The 27,626-nt window shown below is 48.5% G+C and overlaps 1 protein-coding gene across 1 annotated transcript in view; it reads left to right on the top strand.

The window, feature by feature from the left end:
• Positions 1 to 6,413: 6,413 nt before the first annotated feature.
• The window catches only part of LOC142557430 (uncharacterized), a 156,728-nt gene continuing 135,515 nt past the window's right edge, over positions 6,414 to 27,626 (top strand). Inside the window, exon 1 of the mRNA XM_075669272.1 lies at positions 6,414 to 7,664. The gene's annotated coding sequence lies outside the window, so the exon portion shown is untranslated. The remainder of the gene's footprint in view (positions 7,665 to 27,626) is intronic.

Raw genomic sequence — 27,626 nt, 5'->3', positions numbered from 1 at the left:
AGTGATTATACCTCCCCTTTGATTTTAGTTGAGGTACCGGGCAAGGAACCTCGTCCTTGCGTCGACTACCGCAGGCTTAATTCCATCACTAAGGATCAAATTTATCCGATCCCTAACATCGAGGAGCGCCTTGAGAAAGTTAGTAGCGCTCAGTTTATTTCCACCCTAGATCTTGTCAGGGGTTATTGGCAGGTTCCACTTACAGAAGAGGCTAGTAGGTATGCGGCGTTCATTTCACCAATGGGAACATTCCGTCCTAAAGTGTTGAGTTTTGGTTTGAAGAACGCGCCATACTGTTTTTCAAGTCTCATGGATAAAGTGTTGCGGGGACAGCAAGAATTCGCTTTACCGTATCTAGACGACGTAGCGATATTCTCCGCATCCTGGTCTGAGCATATGACACACTTGCGGGCAGTGCTAACCCGCCTGCGCGAAGCAGGCTTGACAGTAAAGGCTCCTAAGTGCCAGTTAGCACAGGCCGAGGTTGTCTACCTCGGTCACGTGATTGGTCAGGGTCGTCGCCGCCCCTCTGAAATAAAAGTGGCCGCTGTGCGAGACTTTCCGCAACCGCGCACAAAGACCGATGTTCGGTCGTTCTTAGGTGTCGCCGGCTACTATCAGAGGTACATCCCTAGGTACTCTGATATCGCGGCTCCCCTGACGGATGCTCTAAGAAAGACAGAGCCTCAAACAGTCGTCTGGGACGAGACAAAGGAAAGAGCTTTTAGCGCCCTAAAGAGTGCCCTAACAAGCCAGCCTGTGCTACGATCGCCAGACTATTCAAAAGGGTTCATTGTTCAGTGCGATGCTAGTGAGCGAGGCATGGGCGTTGTACTGTGCCAACGGGAAAATGGAGAAGTAGAACACCCCGTCCTGTATGCTAGTCGTAAGCTGACCAGTCGTGAGCAGGCGTATAGCGCCACCGAGAAAGAGTGTGCATGTCTCGTGTGGGCCGTTCAGAAATTGTCATGCTATCTAGCCGGCTCGAGGTTTATCATTGAGACAGATCACTGCCCTCTCCAATGGCTGCAGACCATCTCTCCCAAAAATGGCCGCCTCCTGCGCTGGAGCCTCGCTTTACAACAATATTCCTTTGAGGTGCGTTACAAAAAGGGGAGTCTCAACGGTAACGCCGATGGCTTAAGTCGAAGCCCCTAACGTAGGAATCAGCCTCAAAATTGTTTGTTACTGATGTTTTTCTTCCTGAGGCAGGATTTTTTTTAACATATTGCTTTTGTTTAGTGTTTCAAAGTGATGATATGCTTTCTAGTGCAATTTTTCAATTTGTGGACGCGTTCTGAGTGATGCTAGACTACTGTAAGGAACTAGGCAGTGGTATAACAAGGGGAAAGAGCCTGGCAGGGCTTAGTGAGGGTTGTGCCGTGCTTGCTGACTGAGCGGTTGAGTTTTCAGCGTAGTTCTAACGCTTGCCGGGAACGAGAACAAAAATGTGAACTCTCCCGAAGTCACTTTGCAGTGTCCCGTGCGAACCTGAACGAGAGAACGAGGCCTTCTCTGTGCGCTGCGCTCAAGAAACGTCAAGGGACGCCCGACTTCGGTTATGAGCATCATCGAGCGACATCCCTCCGGACAGCGGATGCAGTCCCCTGTCCATCGGGATCTCCTTTCCCCGGCGGGGCGGTCTGTTGCGTTTCGCCTGCGACACGTGGTTTTGCCGGCGCGACGGCGGCGGGGCGGCGGACATTTTGGCCCGATCGTCGTCACCGCAACACTCATCGCCAGGTGTTTCCAGGCGCGTCTGCGGCGATGCGACCGCCTAGGGATTTCGTTCCAGTCATTGTGCCCGAAACAGGCGATGCCAAAGCAGGGATCTCATTCCAGTTATTGGGCCCGAAACAGGCGATGCCAAAGCAGGGATCTCGTTCCAGTCATTGTGCCCGAAACAGGCGATGCCAAAGCAGGGACCATCTTCTCGTTACAGTCATTGTGTCCGACCGGCAGCGCCACGACAGTGTGCTGCGCAGCGCCACGACCAGGTGCTACGAGATCGTGCGCAGCGCCACGACATGGTGCTACGGCATCGCTACGACAGTGTGCGTCACCATTAGCCCATTGTACATTCACGTGCTCGTCTTTTGAGGGGTTCCTTCTTGCCCTCAACTGCGAGAGTATAAAAAACAGCTGCCCCCGGACGCCAGAGGAGGGCTCCGATTTCTTCCGTTGAGTGAAGTGCTCTCCCGTCTCTCTACTTCGGTCAAACCTGACCGCCAACTCTTTGCGATGTTAAAATAAACAAGTTGTTTCGTTGTTACCAGTCGACTCATGCTTTGCCGGGACCTTCGGATGCTTGCAGTTGTACCCCAGGCCGCCAGGCCAACGCTACCCTTGGGGCTTGCGACCCAGGTACAACCACGGGCGTCAGCGCCGAGTTCCCAACAGATCGTACCAGCAGTCGGATCCAAACAGGGCCTTCACAATAGACTTTAAGAACACCGCACGTAGTGCACGTTGCACTACGTAGCACTACATGCTACACATGCTACACTACACTACGCTGCACTACTTTGTAGCACTACATACTATACTACACTACGTTGCACTACATGCACGTAGTGCACGTTACATGTAGTGCACGCGGTTTGTTCGTGTTCGTCTCTCTTTCTCTCTATCTCCCCCTTTCCGCTCCCTTTCTCTCTTTATCCACCTTAACCCTTCCGCCGTGCAGGGTAGCCAACCGGAACTACTCCTGGTTAACCTCCCTGCCTTTCTACGCATCCTTTCCTCTCTTGACAGGCGCGCAGACACCTTTTCGCAGACCTCGAGAGAAAACGGCGGGAAGTGTTTCCTGACGAACGACCTATGTTACCCGGCTCATTCTCAATGTGCCAGGATTCCAAAAGGAGCCGCCGATGCCACCGCAGGTGGTTGTTTTCTCCCTCCAAGACGAAACCGCTTTCGGGGCTAATCTGGTGATCAAAAAGCATCGCAGTTTTCTGTCGCAGCACACGCGTTGTCTGTTTGGGTGGCGCAGATCATCCTTGCGTTGACGAATACCTTGGTTGGAGTAGTTCTTTTTTCTTTCTCTTTAATTGATTCAGAAACCTGCTTGAAAGTGTCGCTATTTGGAAAGAAAATGCGATCGTGTCTTCGTGGTGCACAGCAAGCAAGTTCTGGCTCAGAGAACGCGTGCTTTATTTGACATAGAACTTTACTGACGAGAATGTCTTAAAAAAAAGAAGAAGAAAAGAGGAAAACAAAAGATACTCCAACGAACCTTAGGAATTAGGTCACGCGCGGTGCGCCGAAGACGGTAGACGTTGAGATTGACAAAGAAGGATGACGAAGTCATAAGACGGGGATGTGTGTGTGCGGGGGGGGGGGGGGGGGGCTCTAGAATAGGGAGGCGTGTCTTTTACTTCAGTTTCTTGTCACGCGTCGAGCGGTTGATTAAAGCTTCCAATAACCAAGACCTCCTGCTCTGTAAGTCTCCTCCAGTATTTTTTTTTTTTTTTCTGTACGCAACGGCGGCTGAGGCGACAGGTTTCACCTTCTTCAGGTCAGTTCACGAATGACATGAGCTGGCAAGACGTAGAAGGAAAACAAGTTTACGTATTTAAACAAAAACAAAACAGAAAACGAAAATACTATGGTTTCTGGAGCAGAGCGCGCAGGAGCGAGTGTCGGGGTGACGCACTTCTCCGCAGCGCACGGGAGACGGGCGCACGCGAAAGCGACGTGACCCCGAGAAAGCTGCGCCGGCGCAAAACAAGCGCGCGTCGCGAGTCGAGTCAAGTCAAGCCGCACAAGTACCAAAAGTGAGGCAAGAGCGACGAAATACATAAATAACTTAAAACAGAAGAAAGACTGTGGTGTAGAGAGAGAGAGAGAGAGAGTGAGATTGGAGTGATACGAAGGAGCGCTGCCTGACGCGCTGGCTAGAACCGTGCAATGTCGGGGACGCTACACGTCACGTGAAGGCAGGCAATTCGGGCGTGATGCAAGCTCAGTTCGAACACGCCTGCTGCCCAGTTTTGCAAGCGCTTCTAAGCACAGACTTGTCGCTCAATAGCGCACACTCATTACACGCCGTGGTGGGGAAGTGGAAATATGGCGTTGCACTGCTAAGCGTGAAGGCGCGGGATCTAATCCCGGCCGCGGCGGCCGCCTTTCGGTGGGCTCGAAATGCAGAAAAAAACCTCCGAGTGCCACGCATCGGGTGCACGTTGAAAAACCCCAGGTGGTCGAAGTTAATCCGGAGTCGCCCACTACGGCGTACCTCGTTATCATATTGTGGTTTCTGGCACGGGAAACCATAGAATCTAACTTTTTTTAAAACCATTATCATCTTACGCATTCGATGCGGTTGTTTTAGCTCCTTCACGCATTGCTACTCACACGTTCGCGGGCGTGACCTTTGACAGACAGCGGAGACGGTCGCCACGCGTACGACGTCTAAAGGTGAAGCTTGCATCTTTCGCTCATATCGTCGGCATGCTTTCCAGCAATGCTGTCGGGTGCTCTGTTGAGTGGTGGTGGTGGTGGTGGTGGCGATAAACTTTTTTGAAAAGGGGAGGGGGAAGGGGGGAGGTGGCGGAGGGATCGGGCTCAAGTAAGGCCCTGGGTCTGCTTGGCCTTCTCCGCCCAGTCCACCATACAAGTTGTCGGTCGACGTCCCCGGCCCTAAGCCAGGCGGTCCAGTCAGTCTAGCTGCTGACCAGGCGATGAGATTATGTATTCGATGAGATGTATGTATTCTAAGGATGGACTCAACATTCTGTTGAGTCCATCCTTAGAATACATACAGTGTTCTGCGGTGGCCTCTTTCAATACAGCCTTCCTGTCCTGCATGGCAACTCCAGAACAAACATGAATATCTTGAACGGAAAGGAAGCGAGAACGTTAAGGATATGTCTTGGCCCTCCGAAGGACACCTCAACAATAATCCTACTGGCAGAAAGCAGGCGCCTCTCGCTGCCAATCCTACAAACGCATGAATTTAATAGAGCTCGTGTGCGATATATTACCAGAATCTCCGAACGTCCTCATGCCGACACACAGCTTTCCAAAGTATAATCGACTTGATCCTGCCTCACTACCGGAGACCTTCTGCGCCTTTACCGCCTCCTTAGTTCTCGGCCGGTTCTATCAATACAACCATGCAAGGCATAAAAATCTGAACAAGAACCTCCCTGCCAGCACTAAAGTACTTTAAATGTGCTACAACCCTTCTCATGCTGCTACGAGCAATGTCGTCACATCTACACTGACGGCTCTGTGACAACCGATTCATCAGCTATAACTTCGTGGATTCCATTAACGGGGGGAGAAGGCGGAGGGGGGGGGGTATGTCTATTTCGTCTTCTTCTGAAGTTCTGATTGGCTGGTTCCATTAACGGGGGGAGAAGCGGGGGGGGGGGGGTGCATGTGTATTTCGTCTCCTTCTGAAGTTCTGATTGGCTGGGCTGGGGTACGCATCAGGAGGAGGCAGGCGCCTCCAGCCAACCAACATTTCAGTAACAGACTAAATGGGTATGTCCACTAAGTGGAAACTTAGAGTACCCCCAGGTATGACTACTTCCCCGAAGTTTAGTCACATGACTTTAACCACTGCCGTGGAGTTAGCTGCACTGCGAACAGCTTTCACTTACATCTTAAAGCTGCCGCGGTCTGCTTTTGGGTCTATCTTTGCAGACTCACGTGTTGTCCTGCCATCCTTAAAGTCGCCACGCGCCAATGGCCAGCTTACCAACGACATCAACGGTTTGCACGCCGCAGCCAGCGGTAATCAAAACTGCGTTGCTCTGCATTGACCGCCCTCTCACAGCGGAGGAGCAGGCAATGTGCATGCGAACTAAGCTGCTGGTTCATCGCGAAACTCTACAGACAAACTCCTGGCCCCTTTGACTAGGAGTCAGCCACAGTGCAATGAGAATGTATCTTTCAGATAGGCAATAACTAGCCTTCAAGTGTGCTCTGCTGGTCTGGAAATCGTTGAGCAAGTCTGCATGCGGCGTCCGCTTGTTTTCTATAGAAGCTGACCACCTCAGCTGCTGCTACACTATACTGTGCAGCACTGTGAAATCACGAAATCGCTCCTCCCTAACCAAATGAGGCCGGTACGGTGCTCCAGGGTGCTACCCCGTATAAGGTGAAGAGAAGAAAGGCGTACAGCAGGCAGGGCAAAAGCAGCGAGCAGAGGAGGGCGAATATCGAGACACAATTCTTGCGTCGCAGACGACCCCGAGCGACGCGCAAGAGAAGGTGAAGCGTCGCGAAAATATGTAAAAACAAGGAAAGGACTAAACGGACGAAACCACAAGAAAAAAGGTTGACGAAGCCACACACATGCGGGCACGCGCTCGCGGGAGAGAGGCGACGAGCAGGTTGGGAGGGTGTGTTCGCGCCTCTCGCCAAACGCCGTCGCTTGCCGCCGCCGAAGCTCTCCCAGTTTCCAGTCGGAAAGGAGTGGGTGCTTCGGGGCAGCTCTTTCCTTCGCCGTCGCCGCCCTTTCTCCGTCCGGACGGAAAGACGCGGGAGCAGCGGCCCACACGGGCTGCGCTAGGCAAACGCGACAGCGGACCCAACCGCGCCGGTCGTCGGCGTCGACGCGAGAGAGCGCTTCCCAACGCGAGGAAGAAGGTGCTGCCGGGCAGATCTCGCCGGGCTGTCAGACTGTCCGCGCTCCAGAGGTGGCGGAGGATATGTCCGCTGCGTTCGTTCAAGCTAGCACCGTCGTACTCGTCGCCTCAAGTGTGCCTGCATGACACCGCAGTCGAGGGATTTCTACGGCTGCCAAGGTCGATCGGCTACACCGTGGCGTTTAGTTTAACGCCGATCTGTGATGCTTCTATAAGTTGGCCACCACCAAGCATGGCCTGACGCGGCGATGGACGAGTACCCGTTACAGCATTTGCCATCAGCGAAACATTTCACCACCGTCTGCGGCGACCGCCTGTTGTGACAAACGTGTGTTCTTAACTCCGTCGAAGCTTCAACTCACCTGCGTCGGCTCTTCTGATTGTCGTGACACTTTGAGGTGTCAAACTCAAACCCGGACGCAGACGGCGTGTAGTGGTGCTTGAGTGTCGAAACAGTGTGTGGCCGGTGTTATATTTGAAGCCCCGTTTGTTTCGTTTGCACCGGGTAGAACTTTTTTCGTCGGTGTTGAAACGCTGACGTAGCGCTTGCGGACAGTCAAGTGTTCACCAGTCAGCAGTGAGCGCGCTTACTTTTCGCTTTCTATCAGTTCTTCACGACGCCCACAGCGTCTGCAGACGTTGCCCAAAACTGCAACGTCGGAAGCCCACACACACGGGACACACGCAGTGGTTGTTGTTCCGTCGTCCGGAAAGCCTGCCAGCTTTCTTGTGTGTATTTGTTCGCGCGTTCTGTCTGCCACCGCACTGCCGTCGATCTCTGCCACTTTCGCCTGCGGTCCACGTCGGTTTCGTCTGCTCGTAGCTGTCGGTGTCTTCTGCTAGCAGACGTCAGTTTCGTCTGCGCCGTTTTCCATCTTCGCTTCCCATACTGAAGCCCTGTGCTACGTAGACGTTTGGATTGTTTTGGTGCTGTGGGAAGCCGAGTTATTTTCTTCTTGGCATAATTTTTTTCCCCGCGTGCTCAAGCGTCGACTGGGGACCTGATCAATCACTGGAAGCATCGGACGTCGGTTCGCTGCGCTCTCAACCGCAACCGCGTGAGCGGTAAGTAGGTATCGCCGTCCTTACCCCCTTTTAGTCTTGTGACGGCAGTATTTCGCTGCCTGCCTCATTTCTCGCATTGTACTCTACCATTGCCCACACCTGAAGTGGACGTCCTCAATTTACGCCTTGTATGAACGATCAAAGGAACGTAAAAGTCTGTTTTCTTGTGTGTTTTCGATGTATGTAGACACTCGTTTTTCTTGTGCTTCCTGAAGCAGTTAAATGCGCACACCGTGTGAAACGATGTAGGTATGCATGTGGCGGCACTCTCAAGCGGTTTGATTCGGCATTAAACGATCTTGTTTTAATGCCATTCATTCGAATCATTCAAAATGATTTGTTGCCTTGAAACCATCTCAGATTTTAACGCTGCAACACACTTCTCGACAAACATGGGACTTAATGAACTCACTAGAGAACTTTTCTTTATTAGGCACGGTCGACTGCAAAAGTTAACCAGACGCAGGATTTACGGAAATGATTAATTCACGCGAAGTCTGAGCACGTAGCGTTGTATTCATGTTTTCAATCTGTAGTAGCTTTTGCTGCATGCAGGGTGACTCGTTAAATTAGAATCGTCACTCCCCCTTTAGCAGAGCAGAAATTCATATTTTTCGTCACAACAGTGTCCCGTAAAGATTTGTGGCCAACTTCACGTCTAGTGCCAAAGTTACGTCACTTGCTACAGCATCGCGCATGTTTGTTTCACCTCTTCATGTCTAGCATAAGGGAAACTGGTTATTTAGAATTTTGCATCAGCCTTCGGGAATTGAAAAATGAAAAACGCATTCCTTTCCACTGACTTCATTTTTTTTGTACGATATATTTTTGTCTTGTCTACCTATAGATACGAGATTCAACGTCTTAATGTAAGCTTTAATGCGGGGAGCGGAAAACCAGACGCGATGTCTTTTTCCAAAGACAAGCAATATGAGGGACCTGTTACGCGGATCCAACGCTAATGCTTATTCCGGCCATTACTTGAACTTCACCGCTGTCGTTTTTAAGACGGGGTCGGATTACGCGCATAGATCAGGGTCAATGAACCTTGCCTCTTAATCCGTTCACTTTGCTGCTGCACTTTCACTGCGGAGATGAAATCATGCGGAAACTTTTCTGGGAAGGCTACATAGTCAGATGTACAGATTAGCAGAAGTGCGGCGTGTGGGTGCATATATATATATATATATATATATATATATATATATATATATATATATATATATATATATATATATATATGATAGATGTGTGTGTGTGTGTGTGTGTGTGTGTGTGTGTGTGTGTGTGTGTGTGTGTGTGTGTGTGTGTGTGTGCGTGTGTGAAGTGGTTATGTTATGTTGGTTACATTTCTACAGTCAGACGCCCCATGTGTACCATGAACATATGTCGGATAATGAAAGGCGTGGGGTGGCTTGAATCTTAGGAAAAGCCTAGAATTTGTCCAGGAAATGTTTCCTTGTATACCTGCTGAAAAACAAAAGAGTTGGGTTTCCCGCTGACATGGGAACACAGTATTTTCCGCGTGACAGAGAGACGGAGAAAGGGGTGATTTACCGATAGTCGTCGGAGATTGCGTTTCCGTCTACAAATGCTTGCTCGTTCTTTGTAATGGACCTCGTACACACAGTTGTGAATTCTCCGGTTCAAGAACGGTTTAAGGTACGTGTCTGACAACCTTTCGTATTTTTGTTTTTCGTTTCTTTTTTGCACTCCTCATTTACGCATTTTCGTTTTTTACCCCATTTTGTCGGTATATTGTGGGAACAGTCGTATGCCTGTACAATGCATTGCTTGGAACCTCCAAAACCATTCGTTATACAGAACCGTTGGTGGTGCATAAATTCATTCGTTGTAATGGTCTGCAATGTAGAGTGACTCGGAAAACACATGAAATATATTAATTCAGCCGCGACGTACGGAATTCATTGTTACGCAGGTCGTTCGGTTGTATAGGCATTTGTTGTAGAGGCGTTAGGCTACATATCATATCATGGGCAATTGAAAGCGGCCAAGAAATGTAAGTCCGCCTGGAGTCAACGTTCCCGACACAGTGGCGTATCTTCGTCAGGGCGACAACTGTCAGGTACCAGTTTCTGCCCTGACTAAGATAAGTGCCCGTGAAAAAGCGTTGACTCGAGACAGAAACTTGTTTGGTTCGGTTTCTGTTGATCGCTTCTTCTCTATTTGCACGTAAACATTCTCATGTTCTACATCTTCCTTCTACCGTCATCGTCACCCATCATGCACCTCTTTCTTCCCTCTTTCTTTCCCTCTTCCCCTTCCCCCAATGCCGAGTAGCTGGCTAGAGGAATATACCTGAGGCCGACCTCTCGGCATTTCGTATCATTAAACTTCTCTCTCTCTCTCTCTCTTTTGTTTGCACGTGTCTACCTGTCATCGGGATATAACCTGGAAATAAACTTTTGCTTGATTAGTCGTCCAACCGAACACGCGAACGTCTTGACCTACTCGCCTTACTCTTTCCCTCCCATCTTCAGTTCCCCAGGAGCAGGGTAGCCAACCAGGCTCAGTCCTTGTTAACCTCGCTACCTTTCATTTGCCTTGTGCTCTCTCTAGCTGTGTTCCGATACTCCCCTAAATACTCCCCTAAATAAACATCGAAGTGGACAGCGGCCATCGGAAGTCTCGTTCCAATTCTGACGGAGCCGGCAAAAGAGACCGGTTCACGATGACAGCACCGAAGTCAAAAACGATGTAGGCTGCTTTCCTGTCCCAACAGTATGGCGGTTGGCGGCTCGGAAACTCGGCGTGCGGGTCGTCTTCTCGCAGGAAAATGCAGATGCGTTTTCTCATGCGCCTAATGTAACAGGCGTTGTGTTCTTCATAGCTTCGCTCACGCAAAACGTCAAAGTACAGGGATAATATGTGCTTTTCTTAGCTCCTTTCTTTTTTTTTTTTTTTGTCCGCGCGACATGGAGTCACGTCGTAGAGACGCCTTCCAAATGGTTCAAGATGCGTCATTCTTCAAACCAGCTTAACGTGGCTCGAAGCAGGACGCTCTCTGGTTGCTGACCTAACTCACCGTGTTGTAAACTTGAGTGGTATGTCTGGCAAATTCGCGTCTCTGAATTATACGTTCCACTGGTTCGGTCCCGAGCCGTCTCCTTAGCTGTCATCGTAGATTGCCCTACGATGCAGAACATAATCGGAACACACCCTATGGGCACTATGTACAACAGCTATTACGTCATGCGTACATTATATGGAAATTGACTCGCTTTTGGTGAGTTCCAGCGTGACACAGGTTTCATTGCTTCTCAGCTTTCCTGATTGATTCGTGGGGGTTTAACGCCCTGAGGCAACGCTAACGCTAGGAGAGACGCCTCATTGAAGGGCCGCAGATTAATTTTGACCACCTGGCGTTCCTTAACGAGCTCCCTAAAACACGGCCTGTCATATCATTACGCCGTCGTTGATCGCTCCGTCGCTGATGTCTTCAATCATCCAAGCTGTCATTTTTTTCTTCGTTCTTCTCCTTTTCGTTTTTCTTACCGGATCTCGTTGTTGCAGTATTGAGAGTTCTGAGTAACGAGCAGTTAGTAAGCAACCTTCTTGCGGTGTTTGCCTTGCACGCCTATTGCGAAATCGTTATTCGTCTCCCCCCCCCCACCCATTCCTTTTTTTTTCTTTTTATTGCGTTAGCATTAGAGCGTCGAAGGGGGAAAAGTGTGTACGTGTGTGAGGTGTGGGAAGCCGTTTACGTTGTAGAAGTAGACGGGGAATGGGAGAGCTTAGAAGAGCGTCTCTCTCTCTCTCTCTCTCTCTCTCTCTCTCTCTCTATATATATATATATATATATATATATATATATATATATATATATATATATATATATATATATATATATACACTGCTCTTCGAAAGGGTAGGCTGTGTGTCGAGTGAGCCCTTGAACAAGGCTTTGCAATGTGGTGAACGCAGTTTAAATCATTGGGATGCGAGACCTCAAAGAGGTCTGACGTAATTCTATCGCATTTCTCCTGAATTTATGGCTAAATCGCCACGAATATTTCTACATTAATTTGCGCGAGCGTCGCCGGTGTTTATGCCGCATACGCGTAGGCTGCAGAACATTAAAGGGAGATTAACGCTGAAGATGTTATTCAAAGCTGCGTCAGTAAATCACCCTGCTACAATTCCGCTCTTACCGCTAGCGGAGGCCTGGTAAGCCAGAAAAGAGGCACAAAGAAAAAAAAAAGCGAAGTACAAGTGGGGATGCCGCCTAGAAGCTCCCACACCAGGCCACCGTGACGTCACATATAGACGGTGTTTAAACGTAGACGGTGTTTGCTCGGGCCCACGTAATTTCTTATCGTTAAGGATTGACTACGCGATACATTGTGCTCTAAGAAAAAGAAAACCATGAGGCTTAATTTAGCAAGCTTCGAGAGCTGCTACTAAAGTCACAAAGTTTATATTGCGGTAACCAACACTTCGAAATTCATGACGTCATACTGACGTAGAGGCTCTCGTGTTTCGGAGCGATGATTCAAAGAAATTTGGAACTTTGACCTTCGGTTTCTCTTCTAATAATGAACCCCTCGCAGCGAAATTAGGCAAAATGGAATTTTGAAAGAATGCTTTGTCGGTGGGAACCGATCCAGTGTTTATCTTTAGGGTCTCTTTACACATAGTGATGATGATAGTGAAGTGGGCTGTCGTAGGAAAGAGATAACTGGAGATGGTCTGGCAGAGGGATTTGTCGTGCAGCGAAGTTAGTCGGTGACCATGATGATGATGATGACGACAATTTTAGTCTCAATTTCATTAGCGGGTAACCTTTCGCACGATCGCCCCAGGTAAACGTTTCGATTAGAATTAAATTGCCTTGGAGAATCACAGGTCTCGCTTTTTCTGCAAAAGTGCGTGCCCTAAATCGCGTAATCAGATAAGTCGATTGGCGAGCTCGTATTAATCTGCCAAACGATCAGTGCGATTCGCCGTATAGGTTGCACCCACCAGTCCATATAATAACTAGGACAAATCGCAATGTCACAAATAAGACAATAGTAGGCAAATGAGACATCGTATAACATAACTGTCATTTGAGCCAGTCGGTGTAGCTTCATTATAAGTAACAGTGGTGTCATCGGACAAAAAAAAAAGTTAACTTCCCTGACATCGCTTTGAAGAATGGACTTGATCTATGCGCGCCTATGTTTGACGTCCGGCTCGCGTGAGCACGAGCCCGAAAATGGCATCACGCTCGTTCACGTTTTTGTATCGCTTCCACAGAATTCAAGTGACTTTATTGTGCTTGTGTTTTGCTTCCGATAAAGTTACCGAGTTGCGTGTTCAGCGCCTGTCCCGTTGCTTCCCCCGTGCTTGTCCGTGTCTTGTTTGTTTTCTTATTAAGAAATTGAAATTGTTCGATCGTTTACAGGCAATTCTTGGCCGCGTATTACTTTGTCCTGTATACTGCCTTTGCGTTGTTACCCAAGCACCATAGAAACAGCCATCAACTAGCCCAAAACGCCACGTATCTAAGTTATCTAATCATTTGGTAAGATGAAGGGCAGCTTAATGTATGTGTGCATGCGGTATGTATGTATCTGTGTATGTATGCATGCGCACGTACATACACATGTGTATGTATGTATGTATGTATGTATGTATGTATGTATGTATGTATGTATGTATGTATGTATGTATGTACGAATGTGTGCGTGTGCATGTGTTATACCTGTCAGCAGCCAGCAGTTTTCTTTTTGCGATCAAGACTTGCCTTAAGACATAATGTGTGGTGTGTAGTATGTGCGTTTGCTGTAAGACGTGTGTTGGGGCCTGAATTCAAGCAGCCCTCTGCACCAGCAGTTACACGTGTGCCCTCTGTAGGTAATTGCGTTAGCTTAATTACCAGTAATCACAGCCCCTCTGCCATAACTGGTCGCGGGAGGGCCTAACGCCGTTTCGGCGCGGCCAACCATATCAATTTCAAGCAACCCTACACCGCGAGCAACTCTGCGGCCTTTTGCATGGAACACGTCAGACGGAACTCGGGCGAAAACAAGATAACAAAAGTTTAAAGTAAAGAAAGAAACAAACAAGCAAGATCCGTCCGCAGAGCCGCACGCGTAATCGCTAACCGGGTCGACCCACCCGCTGAAAGAACACACGGGCCGGAGCGTCGCGCCTGCACACACCAGCCGTAATGGAGACGTCATATTGCGCGCTCGGACTAAAAGCCGATCCGAAATTGGCCCCCACGCCCACTACACTCGTGGGGGAGCTGACCTCGATTGAGCTCGGCAGTGGTGTATCCCTCATCACCGACCCCCTCCCGGGATCGCGTCACGTGGTCTTTCGCATTACGCGATGCACCATTGGCGCGACGAGCGGTGAGCAATATGCATCGCCCAATCGAGGTCGGCCTCGAGGCACACCCGAAAGAACCCTTACCTTTACAACACGCACACACACACACACGTGTGTGTGTGTGTGTATGTATGTATGTATGTATGTATGTATGTATGTATGTATGTATGTATGTATGTATGTATGTATGTATGTATGTATGTATGTATGTGCGGTTCCAATAAAATGTTACTACTCTCTGCGCGAGTGTCCACACGTGAGTTTTCAGCATGCCGGTTTGGTCAGCGCGGGAATGATTGGGTGCTATTATGAACGCTGTCAAATTCGGCAACATTGTCGAATCTGCCACCTCTTCGGCTGTTGTTTTGTGGCTATGCTCCCTCCGATTGGCTGAAAATGCCAACATGGTGGGAATCTTACAACGTCCTATGTAACGCCCGTGGACATTGCGTGGACTTGCTAAACTTCACGCCTCTGGCTTTAAACGATTTCCCCGCTTCGCAAAACACAGTTAAACGCCTTTAAAACAGAGTGCTCGGGACCTCAAAAATTATTCGGTATACTGGTCACTTCGTTGTAAAAGGTCGCCCATCGCACCGCTCAAGCTATAGAGCGGGCTAAGCGCATTCAACAAAAGGAAACCTTTATTTACCGTGAATTCAAGAGGGAATTGCTGATATGAGTCGCTAATATTTTTGTGCACAGTTTGTGCGCAGTTTTGTGCAGTTTTGTGTGCACAGTTTGTGCGCAGCTTCAGACAACCATTTACAGCGCCGTGTTCAAATGCATGATTCGCAGCGAAACGCAAAAACTACGCAATTCAAAGATGCATATCGTTGAACGCCGCTATCGTCACCGTTGCCGTAGAAATCCTCGGTTCGGTTTCAAGATCTTCATCAGTGTTGCTTACTCGGATTTCGGCCCAGCTGGCTTTCGAAGGCATTGTCGTTCAACACTTATGGCGTCATCATCACGTCGTGACATCATGTGTGAGGCTCTCGTCAGCTGTCGCATCCGCTGAGCTAGGCGCTACGACGAGCAGCGCATACGAGTTGAGCAAATCGTGGAGCCGCGCAGTATATAGGAGATCGGAACAATGAAGTGCGCGAAACGGTGCTCTATCTCCTCTCTCCCTCTTCATCCCCATACCTCTTCCCCTAGTGCAATGTAGCAAACCGGACGTGCGTCTGGTTAACTTCCCCTCCTTTCCGGTCCCTCTCTCTCTCTCTCTCTCTCTCTCGCTCTCTCGCAAGTGCGGCACTATAGTGTTGCCATTAGGCGCTACCGCAGAGCGCACCTATACAGGTGACTTCTGAGAAAGGCAGTGGCGGCACAGCTACGCGAGGCGTTCGTTGTAGCGGCGTACGTTGTGGAAGCGTTCGACTGGAAACCGTTTTTCGTAACATTCGAATCTTCCGTCTGAGGACGAAGAAAGAAATGACGAGACAAGTTCTCCGAAATTCGCTGCGTGTAACTCATCGTATACTGTGCCTCTGTGGTCCGTTTCTACAAGGTAAAGCCCATTGTATATTGCGCTTGAACACGTTTTAAGGCTGAAGGAAAGTACTGATTTCAGTGCATGGTCTACCCCGGTGGCTGCTGGGCATATTTGTCACTGTAACCTCCAGCGCGTCGCTCCTGATGTGCAAGCTATCGCTAACGAAGATATCAACCGAAGGTTGTTTCTGCCGGGATGTTTTTAATCAGCTCTTTGTCAGTAAGGCTAGCCTCAATCTTGGGACCGTGATTCCAAAGGCGGAGTTGTATTCGTTAAGGGCTTAGTTACAAGTGCCGGATTGAAAGGAAGAAAGCTAGACGTTAGGTTATTAATAAATTGACAGCTCTATAGTTCACCTGCTACCTGCAGCAGCCCTTCAAGTTCGCATCGTTCTAAGAATATCTCGCCCAGTGCGGCGGGACCTTAAATAAATATGAATCCAGCATTAGGACAGTCGGCTTACCGATGTTTAGGCGACCCAGATTGGACGGAACTATATACTACTACATGTCCCGGCTTCGCGAAATTCCAATTCTGAAGCTGTAGCACAACCAAATACTTCTTTATGACTTCTTTGTTCTACACAACACCTTCCGAAACCTGGTTCTTCTAATAACCGTGTTTCTGTTCCCAGCGGCGCGATCATATGGGTCGCGTCTATTACTCGTCGCCAAGGCACGTTCCCGTTTCCTTAACAGCCTTGTTTGCTTCTTTGTGCGGAGCTGTTCTTTGCTGACGGATAACCACCGCAGGAAAGCGTGTACCGATTCTTTGCCCAGTCGGAGCTCCAATTGTGCGAGATATTTTCGAAGAGACGCTTTTCGTGATTCCCGGCGTTGACGTCTAGGCGGCGTTACAACTATACGAGCACTGCCGTACATACAAACATCCGCTTTGCTAGCATGAACGACGCCCTTCGCAAAAAAAAAAAAGAAAAAGCCGTATATACCTCGTTCGTTGTTTTGACTTCTGCATCCTTCCCGAGCAGACGTACGTGCCATATTTGTGTTTTCTTTTCCTCTTTCGTTCTGTAAGCCTAACGAAGAAGAAGCACACAAGTCATTCCTAATTTTCTTTCATTCTTTAGGCCTAACAAAGCCGAAGCCTAATCGCGCGTCTTTCCGTGCCCTGCGGCCTTCTTGCGGCAACCGGGAGCTTTAGGAAACAGGGCACGCGCGCGCGCATTGAGTGGCCCTAATGACAAGTGGCGGAGCGTAATTGCCGCTTCCTAAAGGCTACACCGCGACCGCGCCGTGAATCCGGCTTTGGTTTTTCGCGGGAAAGCGGAAACGACGGCCGCACGACACGCGATACGCGCGCTCACGCTCTAACCAAATGCGTGCATCGTCGTGCAAGCCAAGCATCTCGTGCACATCGGGTATACCGTCTAAGAGGCAAGACCTGTGACGGCACACTGCGTTCATCCGCAGCCTACGCGGGGATGTCTGTCGTCTGCTCCCGAAATTAAGGAACGGACAGTGCTGCAAGACGAGCGCTGTGAAATTCCAGTGGCGTTTAAATCAGTCCATTTCTTCCAGTAACGACAGCCGTCTGCTGCACTCTAACGTGAAGTTCGCGACTCACGTTCTATAACCAAACGTGCGCATTATTGTGTGAGCCATACAGCTGGCACAGGCGTGTGACGACACAGTGTTCCTCCGCGTGTATGCACGTTTATTGTGTATCCGCTTCCTGACATTAATTTTGAGCAGACGATGTTGCAACGTGTGCGGCGTACAATTCTATTCTAATGAATTCAAATCATTTATTGAGCGCTCGCGTCTACTTAAAATGATGTCGGCTTTAAATAATAGCAAGCACGTGACTGCTCAGGCCGCGTGAAGTTAAATTTGATTCCATTCAATCTCCGCTTTCTTTTTCTTTTATTCTGCACAAATGTTAAAAAATGTGCTATGCGTCATACATGTCATAACATTGAGCGAAACAACAGAAAGTTAGAGCGGATTCATTGCTTAATCCTCGTCCATAGGGATACTTAGTGCTGTCGTTCCCCATTCATAAACGTGGAGTAGACGATCAGCTACAAGACATAGCATGACACTTCCGCACATGGACGGAAAGTTGCAGGAAGTAGTTGTACGGATGCAGAAAAGGAAGGGAAAAAGGACTTGCCCAGACGTTAGCACCGCTAACTCTCTAGGCACGGTATAGCATACCCAATTAAAATTGGGATAATTGTGACGTCTTGACAGTTGCGTGCGCCACGGGCAACCTCGCACACATTCATCCTGAAAGTAATACATCTACACTTAGTATTCCTTATAGACTTGTTATTTCGTACAGACTGTGACATGCTCGAGTACGCTCAACACGCCTCGAGTCAACTGTTAGATACTTCCAAATTGCGTGAGGCCCGCCTATAATGCTATAGAAGCAATGTTATACTACATATATGTAATGTGACCGATAATGGGATCTAACCTGTCTTCCAGCCCAATGCTCTAACCAATATGCGACGATCACACGCATGGTTCTCTCATGAAGTCGCTCGTCGAGAAGTCTGGCGCGGGCGTCACGTGCCGATTTCTCGCATTCTTCCCTCGCCCCATATTTTACATCAGACAACGGATACCTACAAGGTGGGTGCAGTGCGCCTACAATGCTATCATTTTAAAATGACCTTCGTTTGTGTTTGAAGGATTAGATTTATACAGTTACAAAGCATCACTGGCTAGTTGGAGCTGCAGCTAACATCAAGAGCGAAGCACTCCCGGTATTCGGCACTAATTTCTTATGCGAAACAACAAACATCTCCGCACGCCCTATACATTGGGCACCACTGACCGGTTGGAACTGTGATGAACGTCAAGCATAAAAAATATTGCTGAAATTCGGCACTACTTCTTATGCAAAACAGTGACCATTTCTGCACGCTCTATAAATTTGGCATTACTGACCGGCTGGAACTGTAATGAACGTCGAGCACGAAAACTGAAATTCAGCACTACTTTCTTGTGCGAAACAGTGAATACCTCTGCGGGCTCTGTAGATTTGGCATCAGTGACCAGTTGTAACTGTAATGAATGCCGAGCACAAAGAAACTGCTGAAATTCAGCACTACTTTCTTGTGCGAAACAGTGAATACCTCTGCGGGCTCTGTAGATTTGGCATCAGTGACCAGTTTTAACTGTAATGAATGCCGAGCACAAAAAACTGCTGAAATTCAGCACTACTTTCTTGTGTGAAACTGTGAATATCTCTGCGGGCTCTGCAGATTTGGCATCAGTGACCAGTTGGAACTATAATGAATGCCGAGCACAAAAAGAAACACTGCTGCAATTCAGCAGTACCGTCTTGTGCGAAACAGCGAATATCTCTGCTGGCTCTGTCGATTTCGCATGTGATCAGTTGGAACTGTAATGAATGCCGAGCACAAAAAACACTGCTCATATCCAGCACTACTTTCTTGTACGAAACAGTGAATATCACCGCGGGCTCTGTAGATTTGGCATCAGTGATCAGTTGGAACTGTAATGAATGCCGAGCACAAAAAAACTGCAGAAATTCAGCACTACTGTCTTGTGCGAAACAGTGAATACCTCTGCGGGCTCTGTAGATTTGGCATCAGTGACCAGTTGTAACTGTAATGAATGCCGAGCACAAAAAAACTGCTGAAATTCAGCACAACTTTCTTGTGTGAAACTGTGGATATCTCTGCGGCCTCTGCAGATTTGGCATCAGTGACCAGTTGTAACTGTAATGAATGCCGAGCACAAAAAAACACTGCTCAAATCCAGCACTACTTTCTTGTACGAAACAGTGAATATCACCGCGGGCTCTGTAGATTTGGCATCAGTGATCAGTTGGAACTGTAATGAATGCCGAGCACAAAAAACACTGCTCAAATCCAGCACTACTTTCTTGTACAAAACAGTGAATATCACCGCGGGCGCTGTAGATCTGGCATCAGTGATCAGTTGGAACTGTAATGAATGCCGAGCACAAGAAACTGCTGAAATTCAGCACTACTTTCTTGTGTGAAACTGTGAATATTTCTGCGGGCTCTGCAGATATGGCATCAGTGACCAGTTTGAACTGTAATGAATGCCGAGCACAAAAAAACACTGCTGAAACCCAGCACTACTTTCTTGTACGAAACAGAGAATATCACCGCGGGCTCTGTAGATTTGGCATCAGTGACCAGTTGTAACTGTAATGAATGCCGAGCACAAAAAAACTGCTGAAATTCAGCACTACTTTCTTGTGTGAAACTGTGAATATCTCTGCGGGCTCTGCAGATTTGGCATCAGTGACCAGTTGGAACTATAATGAATGCCGAGCACAAAAAGAAACACTGCTGCAATTCAGCACTACCGTCTTGTGCGAAACAGCGAATATCTCTGCTGGCTCTGTCGATTTCGCATGTGATCAGTTGGAACTGTAATGAATGCCGAGCACAAAAAACACTGCTCATATCCAGCACTACTTTCTTGTACGAAACAGTGAATATCACCGCGGGCTCTGTAGATTTGGCATCAGTGATCAGTTGGAACTGTAATGAATGCCGAGCACAAAAAAACTGCAGAAATTCAGCACTACTGTCTTGTGCGAAACAGTGAATACCTCTGCGGGCTCTGTAGATTTGGCATCAGTGACCAGTTGTAACTGTAATGAATGCCGAGCACAAAAAAACTGCTGAAATTCAGTACAACTTTCTTGTGTGAAACTGTGGATATCTCTGCGGCCTCTGCAGATTTGGCATCAGTGACCAGTTGTAACTGTAATGAATGCCGAGCACAAAAGACACTGCTCAAATCCAGCACTACTTTCTTGTACGAAACAGTGAATATCACCGCGGGCTCTGTAGATCTGGCATCAGTGATCAGTTGGAACTGTAATGAATGCCGAGCACAAAAAACTGCTGAAATTCAGCACTACTTTCTTCTGTGAAACTGTGAATATTTCTGCGGGCTCTGCAGATATGGCATCAGTGACCAGTTTGAACTGTAATGAATGCCGAGCACAAAAAAACACTGCTGAAACCCAGCACTACTTTCTTGTAAGAAACAGAGAATATCACCGCGGGCTCTGTAGATTTGGCATCAGTGACCAGTTGTAACTGTAATGAATGCCGAGCACAAAAAAACTGCTGAAATTCAGCACTACTTTCTTGTGTGAAACTGTGGATATCTCTGCGGGCTCTGCAGATTTGGCATCAGTGACCAGTTGGAACTGTAATGAATGCCGAGCACAAAAAAACACTGCTGAAACCCAGCACTACTTTCTTGTACGAAACAGTGAATATCACCGCAGGCTCTGTAGATTTGGCATCAGTGACCAGTTGTAACTGTAATGAATGCCGATCACAAAAAAACACTGCTGAAACCCAGCACTACTTTCTTGTACGAAACAGTGAATATCACCGCGGGCTCTGCAGATTTGGCATCAGTGACCAGTTGGAACTGTAATGAATGCCGAGCACAAAAAAACTGAAATTCAGCACTACTTTCCTGTGTGAAACAGTGAATCACTCTGCGGGCTCTGTAGATTTGGCATCAGTGACCAGTTGTAACTGTAATGAATGCCGAGCACAAAAATACTGCTGAAATTCAGCACTACTTTCTTGTGCGAAACAGTGAATACCTCTGCGGGCTCTGCGGATTTGGCATCAGTGACCAGTTGTAACTGTAATGAATGCCGAGCACAAAAAACTGCTGAAATTCAGCACTACTTTCTTGTGTGAAACTGTGAATATGTCTGCGGGCTCTGCAGATTTGGCATCAGTGACCAGTTGGAACTGTAATGAATGCCGAGCACAACAAACTATTGAAATGCGGCACTACTTTCTTGTGTGAAACAGTGAATACCTCTGCGGGTTCTGTAGATTTGGCATCAGTGACCAGTTGTAACTGTAATGAATGCCGAGCACAAAAAACTGCTGAAATTCAGCACTACTTTCTTGTGCGAAACTGTGAATATCTCTGCAGGCTCTGCAGATTTGGCATCAGTGACCAGTTGGAACTGTAATGAATGCCGAGCACAAAAATCTGCTGAAATTCAGCACTACTTTCTTGTGTGAAACTGAATATCTCTGCGGGCTCTGCAGATTTGGCATCAGTGACCAGTTGTAACTGTAATGAATGCCGAGCACAAAAAAACTGCTGAAATTCAGCACTACTTTCTTGTGCGAAACTGTGAATATCTGCAGATTTGGCATCAGTGACCAGTTGTAACTGTAATGAATGCCGAGCACACAAAAAACTGCTGAAATTCAGCACTACTTTCTTGTGTGAAACAGTGAATACCTCTGCGGGATCTGCAGATTTGGCATCAGTGACCAGTTGGAACTGTAATGAATGCCGAGCACAAAAAAACTGCTGAAATTCAGCACTACTTTCTTGTGTGAAACTGTGAATATCTCTGCGGGCTCTGCAGATTTGGCATCAGTGACCAATTTTAACTGTAATGAATGCCGAGCGCAAAAAAACTCCTGAAATTCAGCACTACTTTCTTGTGTGAAACTGTGAATATCTCTGCGGGCTCTGCAGATTTGGCATCAGTGACCAGTTGGAAGTGTAATGAATGCCGAGCACAAAAAAGAAACACTGCTGCAATTCAGCGCTACCTTCTTGTGCGAAACAGCGAATATCTCTGCTGGCTCTGTCGATTTCACATGTGATCAGTTGGAACTCTAATGAATGCCGAGCACAAAAAAACACTGCTGAAATCCAGCACTACTTTCTTGTACGAAACAGTGAATATCACCGCGGGCACTGTAGATTTGGCATCAGTGATCAGTTGGAACTGTAATGAACACCGAGCACAAGAAATACTGATGAAATTCAGCACTACTTTCTTTGGTGTAACAGTGAATATCTCTGCGGGCTCTGTAGATTTGGCATTAGTGACCAATTGGACCTGTAATGAACGCCGAGCACAAAAGAGGAGTGCTGAAATTTAGCACTACTTTCTTGCAAGAAGCAGATAATATGCCTACGAGGCCTGTAGGTTTGGCATCAGTGACCGGTTAGAACTGAATGAACGTCGAGCACAGAAAACGTTGCTGAAATTCAACACTACTTTGTTGTGCGGAACAGTGGTCGTATTTTCGCACGCACTATTGCTTGAACATTGCTGCACGGTATTAGCGGCACACTGGTTAGAGATCTTGGATGAATTTTTCGCCGCAAGGCGCCCGGAGGCGTACTTTTAGAAAAGGCTCGTGTCCCAGTTCTCCTAATTTCTCTAACAGGCTTTTTCTTTATTTTTTTACGAATCAGCGCGAACAAGATTCCCGCGTGCGGTCGTTTTCGAGACTCCTCTATGCGCACGAGCCGACGTAATTGTTAGTTCGCCCATTCATTATTGTGCGTAAGCCTTCGGGTGTATTTGATTGCGGAGTCCGGACCGGTCCTCTGTTGCATACGCCTGCTTCCGACGGTATTTGAAGCCGCACTATTTACCTCGCCATCGAGGTCGGAACTTCGTAATCCCGTCCCTTCCGGTACCCTTATCGTCTGAAATTCGGTACTAATGTGCTTGCAACGAGTGTGGCGTTTGTTTGTTTGTTTGTTTGTTTGTTTGTTTGTTTGTTTGCTTGCTTGCTTGCTTGCGGGCCTTGTAACCTATATTCAGCAGGGAAGACTGAGTATGCCAGTGTAATGATAAGAGATTAGAACTACACTGACAGGAACGAAATTTATTAAATTTGGAAAGAAGACGGAACACCGACCTGCACAAGTGATCAAGAGTGTCCGAATAATAGAAGCCTCAGGCTGGAGGCAATGTTTCGACAAAGGAACATGTCAAGAGTCGGCTGAGCAGACGATGTAGCAGACGATGCAAGCGCCCCTATAGGATGCGTGAAGGTCAGTCAAGTCAGAACCGTCGCAGCTTCGCCACGCACCGCATATGAATGCGCAGCTCGACTTATGCTTGGGATTTCCCCTTGGCTTTCCGCTCTGCCAGATGTGACATCATCGATTCACGACCGCGGGCTTCCCTACCGTGCGCGGTGACGTAATACCGCGGAAGCGGGAGGCACACGATTTTGGGTCAAATTCGCTCAGCTAGTCGCAGACCGCGCGTATTCTGCGGACGAGAGGCTGAATGTATAATACGCCTCGTCTTCTGTGGCAGGTGACGCCACGAGCCGTTTGCGCACGCTTTCGTTTCGAAAGTTCGCGCATGAATATTTTTGGCGGTGGGATAACAGATGACGGAAGTATGGCATAAGGCGTAATTTTTTAAGCAGTGAGTGGGTTATCGTAAACTGAAGTCGTTGCGTGGGTGCGCTTTCAGTGCACGCCCGCTTACACAAATGTTGCGAATTTCATTAATATAGGCGTAGAGGATAGTGTTTACTGTGTTGACTCCTCTGTCATCTGCTCTTCTGTTTGCTTCACTTGTTTTGTCACAGGTATAAACTGCAGTGGTAGGCTTAAACGTTTTCGAGTAGCCGGTTCCCGTCAAAGGAATCAACCTTTTCATTTCTCGCTACACACATCTCTGCCAGTACGATGTGGCTGCATTTCACCTTTTACCACGTGTAGCATGTACAAGCCATAACGTATGTTGCAGTAGTTATAGATGCGTTGCTTTTTTTTTTTTGCTACTTTCGAAACATAGCTTGGGGAGACCTACAGCATAGAAGACATTCGAAGCCCATGAGCTTGAAGCAGGGTGCTTTTTCTCCGCGATTTATTAGGACAATCAATGTCTTCCGGACTATGCGGTTATTCTTGATCATTTTGATAGCACACGACGCGGCCAGTCGATAACATTGGTAATATTTATTGCCAATATCGGCTTTTGCTGCATGCAACGGCTACAATATGTGGTGCATTTCCTTCGATTATGTCTCCCGTGACTCTCCCTGACCATCTGCGCGTAGTTTAACACTTAACGATACATGCTACCTTTCAGTATTCGCGGAGAAGTAGAGGCAAGTATCTACCGTCTGTCCGTAGTATGCTTTCTGCCGTCTGTCTCGTCTTGCAGACAACACATTTTGCCGGCTACTGTTCCCCGTGGCCAATCAGTCCATCGTGCGTCGAAATCCCCCCGCTTAACCTTTTCCTCGGCGTTGTAGGCCCGAGCCGATCGGGTGGCAACGTAACGGTGAAAGGAGGCCGCTAGGGCAATTTCAGTTCGGCGCTGTTTTTAGCTCGATACGCATCGGCGACGGTTCGACGAACGTTACACACACGCACCGCAGAAGACAATGCGGACACTTGTAGAAGGCCGCTGCCCCCTATCCGCGTTCGTCCCTGCAGAGCCGCTATTACGGAACACATACTGTTGCGCCTACAAGGAGCTTCAGGGAACGTTACTGTCTTTAGACTCGGGTCACTCTGTCTCACTGAAGCTGTTCAGCGTCGTGGAGGCTGTACACGAGGTGCAACGAGGTTGTCGTGCGCAGTAGGAAATAGTGCCGCGTTTCGCCGGCGTCTGCAGACGATTCTGGTTGTGCCTTCCGGGGCCGCCAACTCGGACTTCTAATGCGGAAATAATGAAGCTACTTTTTTCCCTCTTTTATTTTTAAGCTGTGCTGCCGAGACAACATAATTAGTTATTGGGAAATAAAACAAAACGAAATGTCGTGCACAACCGTTTGAGAAAAGTGTCCCCTTTGAGCAGAGCTTCTGAAAGCGCGGTCACTAAAGCTAAACTATTCCGGGCCAGTATTTACTAAAGAAAAGTGTTTACGCTAGAGCTGTTGTCAAGCGCAGATACCGAATAATTGTGACCTTGGACACATCATGGAGGGCCAACGGCAAACAGCTCTTACGAACGAAAAGCTTTCTGAATCCGGCACCTGTGCCCCTGGTACAGATGCCTTGGGTTCTGTACCAGAACCAGGAGTCCTGTACCAGAACCCCTGGTTCTGGTACAGCGTATACCAACCAGCGGTCCTTTGGTAACAAGGGATCCTGAGGACAGTCAAAAGGGGGGTGGGGGGGCGGAGGTTCGTGCAGCGTGCGAATTTCTTATTCGCTTGATTTTCTTCAAACTTTGTTTTCTTCAGAACAGATTACTTACGAGGTTCCTACAGCGTAGTTCGCTATTTTTTGCAACGGTATCGTCTGCTTATCTTTTGCGGCGTCGTCTGCTTACTCGTGAGGAGCAAATAAACGTGTGTCTGCGTTCGGTTCCCCGATCGGCTGAAGCCAGGCGGCGGTTTCAATTGCACTGCACGGATGTACTGAGACAGTGCTGCGACCTTATTGTTTCGCTCTCCGTCAAACGTCTTCCACTCGTGTCGTCAGTCTGCTCGGCGCGCTTTGTTTTCGTTTCGTCTGGCCATCGCAATATGGCCGCTGTCGTTGGTTCTTCTTATACTTTCATTGTATGCCTGGGATCTATTGTAGGCTACACGGGTCATTAAGCTCGGCCCGATTTCAAGCTGCGGCTCTCCACACCCGGTGCAGTGATGCTTTCTGTACACGCAATAGAGCTAGCGCATTACTGTGTCGCGTAATGATCACACAAGATTAGGAATCCTGATTTATTGTGTAGAAGCGCCGCGCGAGCGGCGAGATTCCCGTGGTTGGCTTACCCGTAGACAATAGCTGTCTTCAGTGAAAACTGGAGTTGTTTGCTGGCTCGTGGCTTGGCGTGCTGCTTCCAGGCAGATGTGAAAGTTGTGATATAGACCAACTTTCACATGATCGCAGAATGCGATCACAAAGTGATCGCATTCGGACATAAAAACTGGCACATACGTCCACATACATGCAGGCACGCTCAAAGGGCTCATAAAGTCTCATTAAGGCAGGTAGTTCTCAAAGAATGTTTTAAGAGTTTGCTTTGTACGCGGTACTACGCAAACAATGTTTCGCCGTGGGATAACGATGCCCTGCAGTTTTAATGCGAAGTCAGGGTGGAAATGCAATAATATGCAGCCTTCAGGGACTGTGTGATGAACATCGATGCAGTTAGCTAGCTAATCTCATTGGAAATGCACATATAGCCATTCCCTTCTGCTCGTACGTGTAGAAGAATAGCACTGAGCATAAATATGTCGTCTCGGCAACAAAGATGAATGTACGATTCTCGTGCGGTCGCAAAATGGCAGAACCGAACTTCAGAGAAATAAAGCTATCGCAAGAAAAAAATCGCATCGCTTTAAGATAACTGGAAAAAGAAAACAAAGACACAAGCAGCGCGATCCAAACGAAACAGCAACAAGAGCCATGCCGACATTTACAAAAAGCTGCGGGGACCTGTACAGCGTTCCTGCTATGTGCACGGAAGCGATGTCGTCGCAGGTAGAACTCCTCGGGAATCTTTCTTTCCTACTTGCTTGCGTTCTTTCTTTCTTTTCACCGAACGGCGAGCGGAATTCGATCCGGTTCCGCTTGGCTGGCAGCCCAACACGCGTAGAGAGACCGCAGCAACAGCGCACTGGTCACCCAGATTCCACGCCCGCCGCGTACGTCGTCGCGGGAAGGACGCGTACGTACATTGTTGTTCCCCCCACGTGTTATACAGCGCCGGCAGGGTGGGAGCACCACGAAGCTGTCTTCGCGCATGGCCGCGGAGGAACTGCCGCGATCCAGTGTGCCCCCTCCCCTCCCCCTCCACATCTCCTCGCCAGCGAGGGCGACCCCTCTCTCTGCCAAAGCCCCTCGGAATGAATGAATGAATAAAACTTTATTTGAAACGGCTCTTCGTCCGTGCCGTCCGCCGCTTCGGTGCCGTGTGATCATGTAGTAGCACCCGGAGCGGGGGGTGTGGTGGCGCCCTGGACGTGCCTTATGTGTTGCACAAGGAGCGACCAAAAAGCGGCTCGGTGGGGTTCAGGCGGAGTGGTCCAGCTCTCCCAACAGTAAGGAATAGATGGGCTCAGGGAAGAGGTGGGGAGATAGTAAGGCGAGGACTGTGCACGGGGGCAGGTCCAGTACGTGTGGCGAACGTCGGGATAGCCGCCGCACACCGGGCATGCCGGGTGGCCGCGGCGTTGTTCAATAATGTGTTGCATGGCGTCATTCGCCAATGTTAGAGTTTGAGCCTGACGAATTAGGGAACCGTCGTGGCGGGTGAAGGAGGCATCGGGGGCCGGAAGAGTACATGCAGACGAGCGCAGTTCGCGGAGCCTAGCGCGGCTTTGCTTGCGGTGTTCAGCGCGGTGCATTCTGGCGCAATAGGTGTCAGGCCATGGA

The sequence above is a fragment of the Dermacentor variabilis genome, chromosome 9 (assembly GCF_050947875.1).
Source record: "Dermacentor variabilis isolate Ectoservices chromosome 9, ASM5094787v1, whole genome shotgun sequence".
Classification (NCBI taxonomy): domain Eukaryota; kingdom Metazoa; phylum Arthropoda; class Arachnida; order Ixodida; family Ixodidae; genus Dermacentor; species Dermacentor variabilis.
Note: the sequence above shows the minus strand (reverse complement) of the source record. Positions and strands in the feature narration are given on the sequence as shown.